This window comes from Halichoerus grypus, chromosome 1, assembly GCF_964656455.1.
Source record: "Halichoerus grypus chromosome 1, mHalGry1.hap1.1, whole genome shotgun sequence".
NCBI classification, from domain to species: Eukaryota; Metazoa; Chordata; class Mammalia; order Carnivora; family Phocidae; genus Halichoerus; species Halichoerus grypus.
The window spans coordinates 97,355,611-97,368,796 of NC_135712.1; the positions used below are offsets into that span (position 1 = coordinate 97,355,611).

The window sequence follows — 13,186 nt, forward strand, 5'->3', positions numbered from 1 at the left end:
ATACATAAATAAAACAAAAAGCATCAGCCTCATTGAGGACATCTAGTGACAATGTCATGCGGTAACATCAGCACTAGGAAATTATCTGATGGGCAGTCTTATTGAAGGCATCATTCATTTATTCATTCATTCAGGTTGATGTTTAGTTCCTTTGTTCTTTAACTGAGTTGGCATACAATGTTATGTTAGTTTTAGGTGTACAATATACTGATTCAGCAATTTCTATATATTACTCAGTGCTCACCATGATAAGTACAGTCATCATCTCTCACCATGCATTATTATACTATTAATGATTATATTCTCTATGCTGTGCATTTTGCCTCCATGACTTATTTATAGCTGGAAGTTTGTACCTCTTAATATCCTTCACCTATTTCACCCATCCCTCCACCCACCTCCCCTCTGGCAACCACCTGTTTGTTCTCTAGAACTTATTAAACTTAACACCCAAAGAACAAATGATCCAATCAAGAAATGGGCAGAAGACATGAACAGACATTTTTCCAAAGAAGACATCCAAATGGCCAACAGATACATGAAAAAGTGCTCAGCATCGCTCGGCATCAGGGAAATCCAAATCAAAACCTCAATGAGATACCACCTCACACCAGTCAGAATGGCTAAAATTAACAAGTCAGGAAATGACAGATGTTGGCAAGGATGTGGAGAAAGGGGAACCCTCCTACACTGTTGGTGGGAATGCAAGCTGGTGCAGCCACTCTGGAAAACAGTATGGAGGCTCCTCAAAAAGTTGAAAATAGAGCTACCATATGATCCAGCAATTGCCCTACTGGGTATTTACCCCAAAGATACAAATGTAGGGATCCGAAAGGTTACGTGCACCCCGATGTTTATAGCAGCAATGTCCACAATAGCCAAACTGTGGAAAGAGCCAAGATGTCCATCGACAGATGAATGGATTAAGAGTCTATTTTTTGTTTGTTCATTTGTTTTGCTTTTTAGGTTCTACATCTAAGTGAAATCATATGGCATTTGTCTTTCTATGATGATGTGGAATTATTATGTCATGATAGCCAATACTTATTAAAATAATGAAATACTTCCTGGATTGTAAATAGTTGCTCCTCTGGGCACTAGTTCCTCTCTGTTTCTCAGGCTGTCTCTTCTACTACCTTCTCTTGGATCTCTCAGACGTTTCTATCGTCCAAAATGAAAGCTACTGTCAGCCTCAGCAGGACCCTCCGGAATCCTGCTCTAGTTCCACAGTTAACATCCTTTCTAACCAAGCAGAACTCTTGTTATACTGGTTGTAAATTAGTTTTAAAGCTACTCTTGCTTTTAACAAATATTTCCTGCGCATACTAAGTGCCTCTAAGAATTAGACATACATAGCCCTGTCAGAGAGTGTAAGGTTTCTGTTTAACCTTTTGGAAAAGAGAACCAGTTTGAAAGAAATAAGGAACACTGCTGGCAACTGTTTTAGAATATGATTATATGCCTGGCTTTAGAAAGAGCTACATGTAATCAGTATGCTACACAATTTGCTTAACTGTGTTCTCCACCACCTAAGTGGTTTAACCTTAATGAAAATTGGGGATTTAAGCACTCTTTTTTTTCTCTACTATAAGATACAAATTGTTTGTGTTCTTCTGAATAGTTTGTAAACTCACAGGAAGCCTTGGCACCTGGATTTCCATTGGCATTTGGTTCTTGCTGAATGTTGCATGTGCTGCAAAGTCTATTATTACTTTACAGCAATATTTCCCTCACCTTAGTCCCTAATGACTCATTATTGATCCGTTATGGTCCAGCTATTCAACTTCTTTATGGCATAAGCTTGTATTTCGTTTTCAAAAAATCTGTGCTTTCAATTTAAACCAGAGGAGCCATTGATGTGCAGATGCAGACCATGCCTGAGTAAGCTTTCACATGGGAAATATTTTTCTGCAACATAAAACTTGTTTCATTAAAGGAAACGTGAAACATTGGCACCCAGAAATAAACTGATCAAAATCTTAGTAATTAACAGATTACCATATCAAGTGTAAGTATACAGGACAGAACAATTTGAATGGAAGACAATGTGAGTCCAAAAGTATTCTGATATTAATAGTGAAATCTATTTTATACTTAATACTGTATTTACCTAACAGACATTAAATCAGACATTAAATTATACATTGAGAAACGAATTCTATTGGGAACACTAAAGCCAGCTAGTAGAACCTAGATATTGAGTCTGCCATTCGTACTGAATAGGAATGCTAATGTACTTATCATAATTGATGAGTTTATTGCAATCCTGTATAGAATTTGCAAAGGCAAAGGACGTCCCAGAGCCAACTTCCTTGTGGCTCAAATAATTTCCAATTCTAATTACCTCCACAAGATTTTATGCACCAAAATAGTTTTCTCCATCAAATTTCATAATTTCACTACATAATTATGAATTTAACTAAAGCACAAATACACAAGTAGATTAATTTTGATGTGTTAGCTCAGAGAGCTCTCTTTGCTATGAAGTTGAATGGATGCTAAAGTTGGAGTAAGCAAAGGGTTTGTTTGTAAATGTAAATTAAAAGTAAAACAAGTTTAAAGATGACGTCAGTCATCACTGGTCCTCAATATGCATTATTTTTTTCCTGTCACTTTTCAATGAGAATATAAAATCAGAAGAATCTCAGTGATAAGAGTGAGAATGAGACTAGTGAGAGCCCAGAAAGATACTTGATAGTCAAAAAGAGGGAAATGGTAATATAAGGGAACAGATTAGATTCAATTTATTCAAAAACATACTGAAACTTATCTCTACATAACACTGAAGGAACCAAAGTTTACTTTTCTGATACACTTTTTTTTGTGTGTGAAAGCTTTCTTCTTTAAAAGAGACTTCCATAGAATTCATGAATATTGGAGATTTAAAGATTACTATTTTTTTCTTTTTTGACCATTTCATAGCTCTTCTCTCCCTTGAGTAATGAGTTTGCTTTTTTCATTTCTCCTAAGTTGCTAAATGACTTTTAGGATGTGATTTAAAGTATCCAAATGTTGTGATTGAAAAGAACATACATAATCTAACATAATTTGAAGAAAAGTTGGAAGAAAATGCTTACTACAAAAGACAGAAAAATAATTTAAAATCAATTAATATAAATTTAATTCTAATTACTTTCACAAGATTTGTGCGTTGAACTAGTTTTATAAGGCATTGAGTTCTAACACAAAATATAATGCTTATTCCTTTAGCATCTATTTGTGTTGCCAGGGTGAGCTAAACAATAAACTTTCATTGACTACTTATTATAGGCCAGTAACTAATAATTTCTAAAGCAATTTGCTAGAGTCAAATTACCTAACTGGCTTTTGAGGAGTTTAAAATATAACTGGTGAAAAGATACAAAAAGTATTAAGTAATAATAATTCAAGACAGTGTAACTGAATTTGTAGTATGAACTAAATGATATTATAGATTTTTCAGAGGACAGAATTTGAATTAGAATGAAGTACTCAGGAAAAAACAAGTAAGAAAGAAAGAAGAAAGAAAAGCAAAAGAAAGAAAGAAGAAAAAAAGAAAGAAAAAGAAAGAAAGAAAGAAAGAAAGAAAGAAAGAAAGAAAAAGAAAGAAAGAAAGAAAGAAAGAAAGAAAGAAAGAAAGAAAGAAAAAGAAGAAAGAAAGAATGAAAGAAAGAAAGAAAGAAAGAAAGAAAGAAAGAAAGAAAGAAAAAGAAAGAAAGAAAGAAAGAGAAAGAAAGAAAGAAGAAAGACTCATAGGCTAGGTATACAAAGAGGGAATGAATACAATGTTGACAATAGTAACAATGCAAGAATTTCAATGCAGTGCACTACAAAATGGTAAGAAAGTGCATCCTGGACAATAAGAGTGCATCCATAGGACACAAGGAAGAGAAATCTGAAGAAATCTTTAAATGGGTGCTGACTTAGGAGATACACTTGCTTTGCTGTCCCCAGCAACAAGACTTGCTGGAAATAGAAAAAAAAGGAAGGAGGGGTTCTGGTGGACTGTACTAAGAAAGCTAATGTGCTTACAGAGGCTGGACCATTTGCAAACCACTGCATGGTTGAATGCACAGCATTTGCAAAGGCAAAACAAGTTCAGACATTATTTTGAAAGCCTCTGTGTGACATTAAAGAGAAACAAATGTTCCAACTGCAGAAAGTAAAAGAGCATCTCACCCAGCAGGTTACCCTTAAGACAAATGCCTAAAAATGCATTATCCCAAAAGATCTGTCCATTCATGTGTGGACCTTCAAGTCAGGTGAAGAGAAAGTAGACACTACTTCAACTTCAGAGAACAATGCCAAGAACAAACCAGATATAATTCCCTAGCAAGACCAGTCTATAATCTCAGCAATGTACTGGAATGTTAATATGAAAAATCAAAGTATAAACACAGAGAACATGAAGAGAAAGAATAAGGACAGACAAGTAGATAACTCTGAGATAGGTTTTGCCTGCAGATATGTTTTGTTTAGTCTACTTGGTGTTTTAGGCAAATACTGAATGAATTCCCAACATTTAGAAATTAGAATATTTAATAACAGGAAGAAAAAAAAATTGGAGTTCTAACTTTGCAAAACCCAATTTCAAAACTGGGTTCATATTCCTGAATGGCAAACATAACGAGTTACTCTTTTAGGGCACCTCCTCTTAAATTCACTAGAGTACCTATTTCATTTGCTAATACAGTTAATAATCCATGAAGAATTAATGCACTTGTGTTCCCTGCCTGGCTCTTATATACACCAACATTAGGGATCTCCAGTTTAAAAATAGCAGTCTCCAAACTGAGCCAACCTCTAGGGCTCACAAAGATTTTCCAGTATATACGTGGACATGGATGGTTTTAAGAGAATCAAATTTCACATCTTGAACACACATATAACTCTTAAAATTTACTTGCCTTAGAAGACATTTGGTGGAGGTAACCAGCCTCTTTTCATTAGCAACAATGCCTTTCACAACTGTCCATCCTTACCTCATTAATCCCTAATTTTACTATGTCACATTGTGCCAAGGTGTCAAAGTCTTTAGGTCAACAAACTACAGGGAGCATTCAAAGAATTGGTATCAGAATGTCTGCTATAGACAAAATAGGACAAGCCATATATAGAACTTCAAGTCTTGGTCGATCTTAATAACTTAAACATGGCTTATAGAAATGATGTATTTTGACTTGTGATGGAATTTTCTGAATTTTTTTGTAGAGTGGAACTTAAGGAATATAGGACATTTTCATGTATCTATATTGCCTCCTTACTCCAGACTGCCTCTCTCCAGTTGTTGCCAAAACACACATTGTTGCTGAGGAAAGACCCATGAGATCAAACAAAGCATTGATCAGAAAAATTGATAAAAGCATTGCCTCTTTTCATTCAGGCAACAAATTCATAGTAAGGCTCCATGCATTTATTGAGCTAGCCATTCATCCATTCATCTTAGAATTAAAATTTCAGAAGCCAAATGGTTATCTCAGAAATCTATTTGTATTTAAACCCAGAGCCATATTTTTCTTGGTAAAAACTTAGTCTTATGTAGCACTTTGTAAAGGAGAAATGTCTTTGCCATTTAAGTTATATGATAGACATTATTTCATAGCTAGAATCAATCAAATCTGCAGATAAAATGTTTCAATAAAAATATTTAAAACAGGGGTGTCTGGGTGGCTCAGTCATCAAGCGTCTGCCTTGGGCTCAGGTCATGATCCCAGGGTCCTGGGATGCAGCCCTGCATCAGGCTCGCTGTTCAGCGGGAAGCCTGCTTCTCCCTTTCCCACTCCCCTGCTTGTGTTACCTTTCTCGCTGTCTCTCTCCGTCAAATAAATAAATAAAATCTTTTTTAAAAATACATTTAAAACATATGTTAATGTAGAAGCATTTTATCAAAAAATATTACACTCAATATATTCATGAAATTTCAAGTTTCCCAGACATTTTTATAGTAGAATAATAGATATTTTAGCTAATAACAATTTGATAACTTAATAAAGCATTTTGGCTAAAAAATAAAGCCTTTTGGCTACTTCTATATAATTAAGAAATGGTCTGAGTAACCATTCTTTTACAAACCTAATAAATTCCAAATCTTAAAAAAAAAAGGAAGTAAAAAATAACTGAGATGTATATTGATAGATCAATGGATAGATGATGGTGTATCACAATATAACTTTTGAAATGTAACTCAAAAGGAGTTTAAAGCATCTGTGACATTGTTATATTTTTCTCAAGCTTACATCTGCAAAACAAAAAGAGGAATAGAAGTGATGGCAGGTAATGTTTCATTTTAGCCTAATAGTCATCTATAGGTACATAATCTTATTGAAAAACAAAACAATCCTTTATACTTCAAGATACATTATCCTCTACCTTTGCACTATTATTATAAATGTAAACAGAACATATTATTTTTAATAAATATGCATTAAGTAACAATAATGAAAATGAAATCCACAATTAAACACCAAACCTATAATAAAATGAAATTTTTAAATGAATTGAATTTAAATATACACACATACTTTTGATGCAGAGAAGTAGAAAAGATGATCAATAAAATACTGTCAAGCATAGATATATAATGGGTAAATTCTGAACCCAGGGATGGAATAGAAATGGGAGTTTAAGAAGAAAAGGAAACTATAATAAATTCATACACTTCCTTGCTTATTCCTATTTTTAAATGGATGATATTAGGTATCAGATCAATAAAGTATTTCAACTCCAATGGATACATTTACAAGAGTGACTTCATAGTTTTAATGGCAATGTTTACATGTCGGAAATTACTCTTTTATATTGCTTAAACTTGTGATGAAAACTTTTTAGATCCCAATTTACAAATATATGAAGATGTGTATAATTTTTTCAAAAAAAGATTACTTGTCTAGGGAAAATTGAGATTTAAAAGTTTCTTGGTTACAAAATCTCATTCTTGATAAAGTAGTTACAGGCTTTTAGTTCCCTAGCCTTGTCACATGAGACCCTGAGGTAATAATATATAGTACTTCATAATCTGGTCAAAAGAATATTAGAAAATTAGGTAGGACTGAATTTTTGTGAGGGGTACAGCTGTGAAAAACTGGGGAAAGTAGATGCTAATATAAGCAGATAAAAGCAACATGAAAATATTGTGAGATCACATTGTGGGAAAGATGGAAAATCAATAAGAGAATTTTAATTTTTTATCTTTTTAAGATTTATTTATTTATTTTAGAGAGAGAGAAAGTGGGGGCAGGAGCAGAGGGAGAAGAAGAGGGAGAGAATATCCAGCAGACCCTCTCCCCCCACCACCCCCCACTGAGCCCAGAACTGGATGTGGGGCTTGATCTCAAGACCCCGAGATCATGACCTGAGCCAAAAAACCAAGAATCAGACGCTCAACCAACTGAGCCACACAGGCGCCCCATCAAAGAGAATTTTAGGTTAATTATAAATAAAATATCTATGAATATTCTAAATTAGCCATCTCAAAGGAATGTTGAGAAGAAAAAAAAAAGCAAAACTCATTTGAGTAAAGCTATTATATTTGGAGTAAACAAATTCTAAATGCTGGATGAAATAAAGAATAAACAATCTGACATCATTGAATAAAGGTAATGGATAACATCTTAATACTAAGATGTAAGATTATATTAACAATTTACAAGAAAGAGTTAAGTTTACTATTATTGTTAATAGCTACATTGTTTCAGTCTAATTTAAAAACTTAAAGCAGACTTGCTAGATAATATGAAATATAATAGCTTTATAACGTTATAGAATAAAAAAATCTTTAAAACCTGATATTTAGTCAAAAAACAATATTAGCTCCAATTTACCAAGTGCTTGTTAGAGACCAGACACTATTCTAACTTTTTACCTGCATCAGCTCATTATAATAACTCATTACACATTTTCCAGTCAACCCTCTGACTATATAATAGTAAAAGGCACTATTACTAATATTGCTAGTGATTTTAAAAAACTGAGGTACAGTCCCTGAAGACTGAAATCAAGAAAATGAAAATGCTTAGCTCAGATAATTTATTTTTTACTTAATCCACAGCGTTTTCAAACTGAAAGATAAATTCAAGTCTCCTTGGCACAGAATCTCATCTTATCAATGAAGCGACTGAGCATTGTGCCTGAACCAAAAGCAAGACCACAATTGGATACAAGCTCTCCTAACTCGTCATCCATTGCTTTAACATAATCATATATGTGATTAGCAATATGAGGAAAATAATTATAATGTCAAAGTGTTGTTCTGAGAAGTAAATTTTTTTTCCTGAGAAGTAAATTATTAAAGGGCTGCTATGTGAGGTAAATTGGTTAATTCACATAAAACACCTAGAACAGTGCCTAGTATATAATTAGCACCCAATCAATTTGAACTAATATTGTTGTGTAGACTAATGATTAATTTTATCTCACCTTTAAATATTTCATTTTGTTTGCAAATCTGAGATTTCTTTCATTATGTTCCACAATTTTAACCTTTACATATTTTTAAAGATACAATTACATAAATGTGCAAAGCCTAAAATTCTTCAGTTAATGACTTAAAAATACAATTATTCAAAATTAGTTTTTGTACGGTTAAAAGTTGAAAATGTGTGATGTTCTCATCACTGACCCTATATTTCTGGCAATCAGTAATTATATCTGAATAGTCTAATGATGTTGTGAACATAGCCATCATGTTGTATGCCTAATAACGCATGCAGGATTGAAGTTAATCACTTCAATATATATATTGAACTTCAAACAACACATAACCTTTTTTTTCTTTTTTTTTTCCTGACATGGGATACTTTAGTAGTGCACAATTGATTTTTAGTGCAGTGCTGCTGAAGACAGGAGATTAGGAGACTGGGAAAAAGAGACTACATATTTCTAGAAATATATCAGTCTTGGAGCGGGGGTGAATTTATAGTTTGCAAAAGACCTCTCCTCCAAACCAATATATCCTCAGAGAACATGCCCATAGTCATACCCATTAAGAACCTGGGCCCTAAGGAAATATGACTAATATTAAGGATAAATAAGAGTCTGGGGCTATGTTGTGTATAGTTGCTAGAAAAAACAGAACAGTTGAGTGATTAACTTCTGAATAAATTAATGAGATGTTTTAGACAACACCCAGATGAAAATTAAAAACTTTATAAAGAAATTTAAAAGTTATAGATTTGGTGTACTCAACAAAAAACATCCAAGTATGTGTAAACACTCAGAATTTCAACTGATAATTTTAATTTTCATCCAGATAGCATCATAAACACAGGCACTCTGGCCCTTTTAATTTGGGGAGGGAGGGAAAACAGGGGAGTGGAACAGGTGGGTTATAGGAAGAAACTAGTGTCATATCTATCATGTTTTGTGGTCAGGAAATTATAATTCCATTCTTAACTTCTTCAGCGTCATATTGTCAGTTTCTATTTCATCTGTATTTATTAATTATTTTCTGAGGGAAAATAGTGGTTTGCACTCATGTGTAGTAAGAGTTATCTAGAACAGTCCATGTAAAATACCACAAATTCCACAAGTAAATATCTATGTGGATTTTTTTCTGGACTATGAGCTCAGTTGGTGCTATATAAATATAGAGTATATCATTTCACCATTTATATAATTGACATTTACCACAGTTGTTAAATATTTAGTTAGAATGTTCACAGTACAGTCTTGTCAGCTTGAAAACTATGGGACTCCAGGTGCTGCTTGTGAGAATTTATGTTTTCAATAAAATGTCCTCCAATATGAGCAGCTGTGTTTTATCAAGAAGTTTCAAATCCATAACATTCAGTTCCTTCTTTCTTTCTTACATTCTACATGTGCTCACGTTCAGAGGCCAAAATATATATCTGAGAAAGAAAAAATGCAGAGTTCAAAAGAGGGAGAAGAGAGAGGGAGGGGGGAGAGGGAGAACAAAAACCCAAACAGATAGTGATCAACTCAGAGCCTTTTCTTTTGAGCTTTTCATAAACTTTGTGTAGACAAGAGAAATAATGACACTGGTTATTTTGTCCCCATGAGGTATTATTGCATCATTTGGAAATATTTAAAGATTATGAGGGATTTTTCTTAATTTAGATTAGAATATTTCAAACCACGTTTTTAAGAATAATTCAACCAATTACATATTTACATTAAAATACAAATAATATGAATACAAAGCTGTCTAGTTAAAGAAGATAGAATGATGTCACATGTTTATATTTGTTCCATCCTCAAAACTCTATTAAAATGGCAGAAAATAGGATTTAACTTTTCTTGTTGTTGTTAAGTTAAAGCACCTAAAAGGACACAGTGAACAGGAGAGGAAATATCAAAACAACTTTAGGAGCTGTAGACAGATTTATGAATGGTGACTTAACATACACAAGGAAGCCAAATCCTAAAGCTGAATTCTAAAGCCATGGTATCAAAATAAAGCAACCCAGTTTACACTACAGGGATTGTTATCATCTGGTATCTCTCAGAAAGAGAGGGTGAGAGTGAGGCTAAACTAAACGGGGATAATTTGAAAGTGTGTTTAAGAAATAGTTAGACCCATAAAGACTCTCCCCTCATCTGCACTGCCAGGTAATTTCTCTTCCTTTATGCTATCAGAAGTCTGGAGTTTTCTTCTCTGTGGTGGGTCAAATATTTTCTATCAGTAGAAGTATCACACTTCTAAGAGAATAAGATGCCATATAAAGCCACACAGACAACAAATAAAAAGCTCTGAGAAATCATAATTTTATAGTAAAAATGAAGGAAAGAAAGGTAAAATTGCAGAATCTTCTAGAACACAGAGCAGAAGAAATTGCAAATTAGGAAAGTAAGGAGTAAGTAAAAAACTTTTATTTTAGATGCTCCAAATTCAAATAACAGGAGCTCCAGAAAGATAAACTAAAAAAAAGAGAGAAAAATATGAAATAAGTAACGTTAAATGTCATAAGAAGTGAGAGCTATGAATTGTCTAATTGTAAAGGATTACTGATTGTCCAGGAAAATAAATTAAAAATATCAATGTCCTTACTTATCGTCCCGAAATTTTAGAATACACAGACTAAAGAAACCATTCTAAAAGTTTTCATAGAGAAACAATAATTTTAGCTATTAATATAAGGAAGGTGTACACAGCATGACATAAGACTTTTCAACAGCAACACTAGAAGCTAAAGAAAATGAAGGAAAGCCTTCCAAATTCTGAGGGAAAATAACTTCCACCTGGAATAACATATCCAACCAAATTATCTACTAGATGTAAAGGTACAATAAGCACATTATCAATATGCAAAATTTCCCAAAAATGACCTGTGTCATTTCTCAACTCTGAGAAAAAAAATTGAATGTAAATTGTTTAGGTTTAGGTTTTGTTTACCTAACAACCTTCTTGAACAGTGGAGAAAATGAAGTCAAATTTCTTTTTTTTTTAACTCTCTTTTTTTAAAGATTTTATTTATTTATTTGTCAGAGAGAGAGCGAGCACAAGCAGGGGAAGCGTCAGGTAGAGGGAGAGGGAGAAGCAGGCTCCCTGCTGAGTAAGGAGCCTGATGCGGAGCTCCATCCCAGGACCCTGGGATCATGACCTGAGCCGAAGGCAGACGCTTAACTGACTGAGCCACCCAGGCGTCCCTGAAGTCAAATCTCTTATAGAAAACAAAGCATTTCTTTACCACAATCAATATCATTATATATTTCAGAATTGTCATTAAAAGATAGAAGAAACTGACCCAGTTTAAAGAAAAATGATGCCCATGACATAAATAGAATATAAACAGGTATGGGCAAAAATTGACAACAAAATTGTGGGAATTTTTCCTGAAATTAATAAAGAATTGAATTTTCTGAAATGAAAAGGACCCACCCTAATTTAGGGAAATTGATTCAAAGTCATCTGTACTGAGACAAATAATTGAATTTCAAGGATAAAAAGCTTATCAAACATTTAGAGGGAGAAATAAGGGAAGTCATTCTTCAATGTTTTCCAGAGCATGATGACCCATAGTAAATCCCGAAGACAATGGAGCAATGACTGTAAAATTATGAAGACCCAAGAGTGGTGTACCCATCCAAATGCATTTAACTATAGAAGAAGCAGGAAAGCATTTCTAAACATAAAAGCCTTTTTAGATGTAACAACTAGGAAAATCCAGGCAAGTCAAAATAAAAATGATAAGCCCTGATAAAATAATAATGACCAGTATTAAATCATTCATATATAAAACTGTCTAAAATGTGACTACAGAAATTAAATGTCATACTATATATTATATAACATATATGTGTTGTAATAACATATAATATATATGCCATGATAACAACAAACAAAAATTGGGAGGCAGAGTGGAAAATAGCAGATAATGAAAATCTATTAATTTTCTCAACTTATTTGATGGAGAATTAACAAATATTGAATAAACTTGAAAAATAAAGAAATAATGTAAGTAGTCATATACCATTTCAGAAGGAACATTAGAAAAATAATAATGAAGCTACCATACGATCCAGCAATTGCACTACTGGGTATTTACCCCAAAGATACAAATGTAGGGATCCGAAGGGGTACGTGCACCCCGATGTTTATAGCAGCAATGTCCACAATAGCCAAACTGTGGAAAGAGCCTAGATGTCCATCAACAGATGAATGGATAAAGAAGATTTGGTATACACACACACACACACACACACACACACACACACACACACACACACAATGGAATATTATGCAGCCATCAAAAGGAATGAGATCTTGCCATTTGCAACGATGTGGATGGAACTGGAGGGTATTATGCTGAGCGAAATAAGTCAAACAGAGAAAGACATGTATCATATGACCTCACTGATATGAGGAACTCTTAATCTCAGGAAACAAACTGAGGGTTGCTGGAGTGGGGGGGGGTGGGAGGGATGAGGTGACTGGGTGATAGACACTGGGGAGGATATGTGCTCTGGTAAGCGCTGTGAATTGTGCAAGACTGTTGAATCTCAGATCTGTACCTCTGAAACAAATAATGCAATATATGTTAAGAAAAAAAAAAAAGAAGATAGCAGGAGGGGAAGAATGAAGGGGGGGAAATCGGAGGGAGAGACGAACCACGGGAGACGATGGACTCTGAAAAACAAACTGAGGGTTCTAGAGGGGAGGGGGGTGGGAGGATGGGTGAGCCTGGTGATGCGTATTAAAGAGGGCACATTCTGCATGGAGCACTGGGTGTTATGCACAAACAATGAATCA

General features: G+C 33.9%; 1 long non-coding RNA gene across 6 annotated transcripts in view; it reads right to left on the reverse strand.

Moving 5' to 3' along the window:
• Nucleotides 1–13,186, reverse strand: part of LOC118520346 (uncharacterized) — a 593,589-nt gene that overhangs the window by 162,439 nt on the left and 417,964 nt on the right. Inside the window, exon 4 of one of the 6 annotated variants that reach the window (XR_013446613.1) lies at nucleotides 8,001–9,824. The exons of the other annotated variants lie outside the window; for them this stretch is intronic. This is a non-coding gene — a long non-coding RNA (uncharacterized LOC118520346). Of the gene's footprint in view, nucleotides 1–8,000; nucleotides 9,825–13,186 lie in introns of those variants that run through there. 6 annotated transcript variants of the gene reach the window in all.